The following is an 8,804-nucleotide window of genomic DNA, read 5'->3' on the forward strand; positions in this document are numbered from 1 at the left end:
TCTGGCATGATCAGAACATGCCTGTTGCGATTAAAATTCACTACTACTGTGATTGGTGGCTGAAATCCACCTGGATGCGTGTGAGCTTTGACAAGTCTTCAAAATTTGGCAAAATGGAGCTAACTCATACTATATGCGATTCTCAGTTGTCTAGTAAGGTTCTGAAAAGTGTATTTTCATCCGATTTTCCTTCAAATTGCCTCAATATTTGCTTCTTTTTCCCTAAATTACATATTAATTTGGTGCTAAACATGTCGAATTCTATGATGAATGCAGTGTAGAATATATGAAAAATATGAACTTTTTAGCACTTATCAGCCATACAAATGATGGCTAATCGAGGCACCCTACTAATACTGAAGCATGGAAAACATTTTATACTAGATACCTAGACTTTGCTTCAGATCATCTAAATATTATGCTTGGAAGTTCCTCTGATGGTTTTAATCAATTCAAGATACTGAGTACTCCATTTAATATTTGGCCGGTTGTGTTGATTCCTTACAATCTACTACCATGGATAAGGATGAAACAATCTTCCTTTATTCTAGCCATGATTATTCCCGGAGATAAAGGTCCACAAAATGACATTGATGTCTACTTAATGCCTCTAATAACAGAGTTAAAACAAATATGTGATGGTATTGGGACGTATGATGCTTTGTTTACGTGCTTCTTTATTATGGACTATTAATGATTTTCCTACTTATGCAATGCTATCTAATTTGAGGACCAAAGAAAAATACACTTGCCCTTGTTGTGCCACACATACTTCCTCAAAATGGTTATAAAATGGGTAAAAGTTTTGTTTCATGGGGTATTAGCGGTTGTTACAACAACATCATCCATACAGGTTCCAAAAATAACTATTTGATGGTACTATAGAGCTATGTGAAGCTCCTTCATGTACTAGTGGATCTGAAATTTTAGTCAATTTGAATGATGCACAATACAGTTATGGAAATGGAGTGAATGAAGCCTTGAAAAAATGAAAGACTAATAGTGACTCCAAAAAAAAGGAGAAACGCATCCAGTGTTGAAGTACATAGCAACATAGATAGGGCATAGGAAAAATCACATGAGGCAGAATTGTGGAAAAAGAGAAGTTTATTTTTTGATTTACCATGTTGGGAGCATAACCTTCTACAAGATAACCTTGATGTGATGTACATTGAGAAGAATGTTTGTGAAAATATCATTAGTACAATTCTTAATAATGAGAGCAAATTGAAGGATAACTTAAAATCCAGGCTTGATTTAGCAAATATGGGGATTCATCGAGAGCTTCATCCTGAACACCTCCCTAATGGAAGAACAAGGCTACCACTTACTTCTTATTCAATGACGAAAAGGGAAAAGGATGTGTTTTGCCAAGTCTTAATGGATATTAAAGTGCGAGATGGTTATTCTTTAAATACACAAAAATGGATTAATCATAAAGAATGAAAGCTTCATTCTCTAAAATAACATGATCATCATATATTACTCCACAATTTGCTTCCAATTGCTATGTGCTTATCAATGCCAAAGCAAGTGACTTGTGCCATTTTGGAACTTTGTAATATATTCAAAATTATTTGTTCTAAGGTGTTGGAGGTTGAAGATCTTGACAAGCTTCAATATTAAGCAACAATAGCACTATGTCAGTTAGAGAATATTTTTCCACCTTCATTCTTCACTATAATGGTCCATTTGGTTATTCACTTTCCATTGCAAGCCAAGCTTGGTGGACCTGTTCATTACTGATGGATGTACCATATTGAATGATAATTAATTAAATTTATTCAGGCTATTGGCTCCTACATGTTTTAGGTTCTTGCTCATGTAAAAAAATTATATGTGGAATAAACAATATCCTGAAGTGTCTATTGCTGAAGGTTAGTTGGCAGAGGAATGTGTAAGTTTTTGTTCAAGATATCTGGAGGATGTTGAAATAATATTTGACAAACCTGGATGAAATTTAAGAGAAGTGCATGATGATCTACTTGTAGGTCTTTTTTATTTCATATTGTTGGAGTCCCAATAGGGTAAGGCGAAATAATAGAATTAGATGACAAATCATGGGCACAAGAACATCGGTAGGTTTTATTACACCTTGAAGCTATTAAAACAATGCAGATGTAAGTTAAGAATTTTATGTCTCATACTTTGTGAGTTACAAGTTATTTATATTTGGTACAATTACCTGTAATGAATATAAAAATATCTTGAGACTTTTCATGAATGGTTGGGTGAAACTATAAGTGCTGAAAACATAACAACTATGAATAATCAATAAATATTTAATTGTACCTAATTACAATCATTACTTTTATTAAGTTACTTGTATAAGACTTGTGACGGAAGAAGCTAGACTTTTTGCACAAAGGTTAAACCGAATTGTTAAGTACTACAAAGGATAAATCATTATTGTATATTGTTTTGATACTAAATCTTGGGAGAGATTGAGGAGAATTGATAAGTGTCTAAATGTAGGTGTTTTCATACATTTATCGTATTCACTTTGCATGTATTTTGTGAGGTTTGATGCCCGTTTTATGCTTAATCGTCTTCTATTTGCTTTGTAGGGCATAAGGAAGCCATGGAGAACAAGAAGATATCATTTGGGCAAAAAGAGAAGAAAATAGGAATTTCATACTATCCAGTATGGGGGCCGTATGCACTGTAGCAGCGGATTGTTTTGGAGTGTCTGCCCAGATTTCCATATGACCCCCATACGACCCCCATACGACCCGTATGCCTCGGTATCAATACCAACTTTAGGGCAGAAAAGAAAAACTTTTTCAGCTAGGCTTTTTCGAGAACTTTTCTTGGCCGATTTTGGGGAGACACTTGAGAGGTTTTTGGGCGACCTTGGGGAGGAGAAGAAGGGCAAGGAACCTAGAAGATCATCCAAGCCCAAGGTCCAAGACTCTCAAGGCAAGAAGCAACATCATTCAAAGGGAGATCTACCACGCTTTGAAGGAAGGAGACCATGCAGCTAGAGGAAGCGTCATTCGGCATTCCTTTGGCGAGGTAAGCATCATTCGGCATACATTCTACCTCCTCCTACACCATTTCATCTAAGGAGTGTTACTCATGCTTTTCTTGTGTGTTTTACTTGATTATGTTACTTGTTGTGGGATGATGACACACTAGACCCCCAAGGCCACCGGGTGTTGGTGAACCTTGGGGGTTTTATCATGTATTTTTGGATGATTACTTGTTAATTCTTTGCTTGGGTAATTTTGAGATCTACTCCATTGTTTTCATGCTAAGTGCTACATTAAGGAGAAATCCGTAGCTCTTTTATGAGTAATGCATGTAGATGTGACTCGCTCGCATGTATTAGATCATGAATGGATTAGAAGGGGATACTTGTATCATCACGCAGAAATTAGAGTGTTTGGGCAGCCCTCCATGTAGGTTTAATCCGAAGAAGAGTAGGTTTATTCCTAAGTGAGATTTCCTCATACTTAATGCAATCGTGGGGATCTCGATTTGGGAGAAATTCCTATCTATGTTCGTATGGGATTAGGGTTCAATCGCCGAGAAATTGTGGTTGTTCTAAACTTGGAATCTCATGGTCCATTTTACCCTTGTATCTTTAAATCATCATCCATGTTGCATGATAACCCCTCAAGGGGATCCACATCCATAGGCCTTTGCATTATATTTTATTTCTTGCTTGCCCATTGCTTGTTCTCTCTAATTTGGTCATAATCTCATTTTAGTTTTAATTGCTTCATTAGAGTAAAAATCCATCATTTGAGATCTTAGGCTGAATAATAGCTCGAGAAGGAGTAATAGGAGATCCTTGGCCCGTGGAATGCGATCCTCGTGTCTTCCGCGAGGTATTGCTAGCGATCCCGTACACTGAGGGAAGCAATCAAGTTTTTGGCGCCCGTTGCCGGGGAACTTTAAGGAATTCTAGGAAACTTTTTAGATTATTACTCTAGCCATTTCATTCTTTACTCATTTTTTTATCGTTATTTTTCTTTTCCTTCGATCTTAACTTTCTATCATCTTTCTTGGTTTTACAAGGTACTGTGCATGACACGCTCAAATCCATCGACATTGATTACACGGATAGTGAAATTGAAAGAACTTTGCATCGGAGATTGAGAGAGATTGGTGAAGGTTAGGGTACACAAAACATTGAAATTGAGGATAGGGGAGTCTTCAATCATGGCGAAGGCGTCGCACTCTATCCGAATATGAAAGACCCAATTCACGGGTGATGAGTTTAGTGTTCAAGCACTCATCCGTGGCATCAACAATTTTGAAATTAAAAGCTAGTACAATCGGCTTGGTCGAGAACTCGGTTCAATTCAATGGATCTCAGCGAATGAAGGTGCACATGACCACCTTTCCCGGTTCCTCAAATTTGCTCTACATTCAAGATTAATGGGGTGTCAGATGATGCTATACTATTTGAGGCTATTTCCCTTCGAGTTTTGAGAGCGAGGGCATATCGTTGGCTTACATCATTATCTCCGGGATCTATTAAAACATGGAAGGATATTGTTGAGAAATTCCTTGGGAGATACTTTCCGCCAAAGCAAAGCGGCGAAGTTGAGACAAGAAATTTCAGCCTTTAAACAAAGGGAGTCCGAGACATTGTTTGAAGCTTATGAAAAGATTCAAGGATCTCCTTAGAAGGTGCCCCCATCATGGTTTTGCCTCATGGATTCGAGTACAAATCATTTTACAATGGGCTGAATTATGCTACTCGCCAACTCATCGATGCGCGTGGTGGGTCCCTTAGCAACAAAGTATCCGATGAGGGCCGAGCAATTCGCAGTCTAGCAAGCAATGAATCACATTGGGCCTCAAGAGGATCTACACAAAGACTGCTGGGCTTTTATGAAGTTAGTAGCAATGATGCCTTGGCGCGAAGGTTGATGTGTTGACTCGAAAGCTTGATCTTCTTATAGGGCGAGTGGTTCGAGGTCGAGAATCGGTGATGAGTGTAATACTTGTGGTGGTGGGCATGATGCAGCCCAATGTCAATTACCCGGCTCCTCTGTTGCTTGCATTGAGAATGTTGACTACATTGAGAACAGCGAAATCAAAGGGAACCAGTATAGCTCAACATACAATCCGGGGTGGAAGAACCACCCAAATTTTTCATGGAACCAAGGCCAACAACAACAAAAGGGTGCACTATCTCAAGGATCTCAACTTCAACAACGGCCTTTGAGAGGAAGTTTTTCTCTTGAGAGGGGTCCTTGCCCGAAGTTCATGCTCAGTACAAATGACAGGTTCAATAATCTAACTAATAGCATGGATGCACAATTTGGCAAGGTGAATGCTCAACTCACTCGGCCACGCCCTGAGCAGGTTTAGTGAGATAGGTTCTATTTTTGAGAAACCTCCAAGCTTGGTGAAGTCACTTGAGCATCAGTGGGAGACTCACGAAGGCAAATTCGAGGCGTCCACTAGGGGTGTCTTCCGGTAACACGGAAGAAAATCCAAGGGAACACTTAAAGGCCATTGCTCTTAGAAGTGGGAAGCAGAGTGGAGACAAGAGTGAGAGATTGACCCAAGTGTCAAGAAAAAGTGGGGTAGCCTCCGGGGAAGACCCTAAGCTAGTTGAAGAAAACAGTGAAGACAAAAATCAGGGAAGAAATGACAATTTCCAACAATAAGGACCAACAAAATCATCCGAGTATAAGCCTCCAATCCCTTATCCAACCAGATTGAATCATGAGAAGGAGGATGTTCACTTGAGAAAAATTCATGAGCATCTTCAAAACAACTCCATTTGAACATCCCGATAGTTGAAGCGTTGACTCAAATGCCAAAATATGCCAAGTTTTTAAAGGAGCTCCTCACGAACAAGAGAAAGTTGGAGGAAGAGGGCACAGTTGCACTTACAGGGAATTGCTCGGCCATTCTCGAAAAAGAAAGATCCCACAAAGTTGAAATATCCGGGAAGCTTCATTATCCCGTGCTTGCTTGAAGGTGGAATCAAGAAAATGCTCTAGCGGATTCGGGGGCTAGCATAGCGTCATGCCATACACCATGTATTTGAAACTTGGCTTGGATGAGTTGAGGCCCACGAGGATGACCTTACAATTGGCGGATCGATCAACAAAAGCCTGGGTGGGATTGTTGAAGATGTAATTGTCCGAGTGGACAAATTTGTTTTTCCCGTGGATTTCGTCATCATGGACATAGATGAAGACGTGGAGATACCACTCGATTCTTGGCGGCCATTCCTCGACACCTCGGGGTGCCTTGATTGACTTAAAAAGGGAGGAGAGTTAACATTAAGAGTCGGGAGATGAGGAAGTGGTGTACACTTTGCGGCCGCCATGAAACATTTTTAGATCATGATGACACACTTTACTTTGTTGATGGAGCGATAGATTGATTTCTAATTGTGTGCGGGGAGGTGCTCTCTATAAATTCCTTGGATGAATACTTGGGAGAGTTGGAGAATGAAGAACAAGGGAGAGCCTTACCAACACCCTCAAATTCATAATTTGAAAGCAACCAAAAGAGAGGTGCCCTGCACTAATGCTAAGGAAAAGAAAAAGAGTCATTTGTCAAGAAGATGTGGAGGGAGATTCATGGGAGAAAAGAAGAAAGGTAACAAACCCTCATCACCCTACTTCTCATGAAGGAAAGGTAAATTTTTTCACCCTCTCTACTCATGAACAATTTGAGGTCTTTTTCAATGTTATCACTGAATTTGCCGGACATGAAACAATGCTACAAAGGACCCGGGGTGGCATCAAACTCTTTGAGCCCCCATGAGGTAAGGAATGAGGTACGTCAGGCTCGTGACATTAAACAAGCGCTTCTTGGGAGGCAACCCAAGCGTTCGGTGGTCTTTGCTTGCATTTTTCGTATTCTAGTTCCTAGTTCATTTCAAATTTTCATATTTCTTAGTTTTGCTTCAGTTTTGGATAAGTTCATGCTCACACACTTGGCGTAGTGCTCTCATCATTTTAATTGTGGTATGTTTGTGCAACTTCATGAGAAACTCATGTTTAGGTGTTAATTCATGCACCATATCATCGTTTTATTCAATTCACTCATTTTTGGAGGAGTCTTTGAGCTTGCTATATCATTTTTTTCATCAATTGGGGGCATATTTTTGAAGTTTTAATTGATTCTAATGGGTATACGGCCTTACTGGGCCGTATGGGGGCCGTATGGGGTCGGGTTCCCTCCTTTTATAAACCCTCTCTCTCTCTTTCTTCCATTCTTCTCTTTTCTCTCTTTTTCCGCCGATTTTCTCTCTTCTTTCTCACTCAATTCTTGGCCAAATCTCTTCATTTTTCCTCCTAAATCTTCTCCTCATCCATTTGAGACGTCGATCTAGTGGTTTTCCCCGAGTTTAAAGCTTGTTTTCTCAAGATTTCATCGGTATGCCTTTTCTATGCCCTAGTTTTATTTTTCTCATTTCTTGGGCATTCTTGGAGATTTTGTGTGGGATTTCTTTAGCATTTTGCTTGGTTTGAATGATGTGAATGTCATGGATGAATAGTGACCATACGGCCCCTATACGGCCGTATGACCTTCAAACTTGGATTTTTCTTGAGTTTCCTCTATCTCTAGCATTTTCCTTTGCTTTATCTTGTATCCCTATGAGCTTGAACAAAGTTTATCTTCATTGTAGGGGATGCCTAACACAAAAACGGCTCGCCTCAAGCGCCGAGGACCTCCGGACCCTCCTCTACACCCGATGAGCCCGTCTTCAAGTTATCCCATCATCGAGAGAGATATGATCGACTGAAAACAAAACCATTTGGAACATTGTGCTACCTTGATTGGGGACTTGTGGAGAACCTTGGGATTGCAAGTCGTGAAAGTAGCGAGTGGCTATCAAAAAGTGTTGGGACAAACTTTTCGCCATAAACGCAGCGAACCTTTCGTCAATTAACCTTGGAGGTTTTGGTACATTTGAGGCACAACAAGATGGAGATTCCATGCGGAATAGGAAAATTCTCCCATCGGTTTTTCAAGCTTTTGGGACGAGCGTACTATGCACCACTTGGATTTTGCCAAGTACTTGGGGATTTATGATGATGAGTTTATCAACTCCATGCCCCACGCAAGGCATGACGTTGTGGAGGCAGCGCCTCTTGGACCAGCCCATACAGGCGATAGGCGATGGTGCACATAGCGAGACCCACCGCCCCAGACACTTGGGCATTAAGGGGTGTGGTGAGCTTTCCCTAGTTTTAATGGAGGCGGACTGAGACATGTCTTGCTCACCAGCACCTTTTGTAGAGTCCCTACCTCACGGCGGACACAAGTTCAACGAGTTCATTTTCACACTCCTTTATGTTTGTATTGCTTCATCATGCATGTCCATGATTAGTGTACATTGAGGGCGATGTGCATGTAGCTATGTCGACGAAGTTGGGTGGCTCTTGTGCCTAACCAGCATGTGCATCCTCGAGAAAAGATTTCAAAATGATGTTGATGCAAGTCTGCGTTAGTCGGACTCGATGAGATGAAATTGAGATGAATGATGAAATGAAAATAAAAACAGTGATCTTTTTGAGTACCTACCAAAGGTTTTTGAGATGAAAAGTGGATTTAGTTTCAAGATATAGATTTGAGAAGGATCTTACTGGCCATTGAAGTAGCACTTAGTAGTTTTAAGACTTAGTATTCATTGTAAGTGGAGTGATTAGCATCTAGAGTAGCATGCTTGATTGAAGTCCTTAGGCTAGAACCACGGATCGGGACAAATGAGACATAAGATTCACTTCTGACGGCATGAACATATAAGTGGTGAAACAAGAATATTTTATTATGCTTATTGACTTTGACTCAACATCTATGTATCATTGTCCATTGCT

General features: G+C 40.1%; 1 non-coding gene across 1 annotated transcript; it reads right to left on the reverse strand.

The window, feature by feature from the left end:
* Nucleotides 1-4,551: 4,551 nt before the first annotated feature.
* LOC120268704 lies at nt 4,552-4,659 on the reverse strand. The gene has a single exon (XR_005538989.1). It is a non-coding gene; the product is annotated as a small nucleolar RNA R71 (small nucleolar RNA).
* Nucleotides 4,660-8,804: the final 4,145 nt, after the last annotated feature.

This window comes from Dioscorea cayenensis, chromosome 1 (assembly GCF_009730915.1).
Source record: "Dioscorea cayenensis subsp. rotundata cultivar TDr96_F1 chromosome 1, TDr96_F1_v2_PseudoChromosome.rev07_lg8_w22 25.fasta, whole genome shotgun sequence".
In the NCBI taxonomy this organism is placed as follows: domain Eukaryota; kingdom Viridiplantae; phylum Streptophyta; class Magnoliopsida; order Dioscoreales; family Dioscoreaceae; genus Dioscorea; species Dioscorea cayenensis.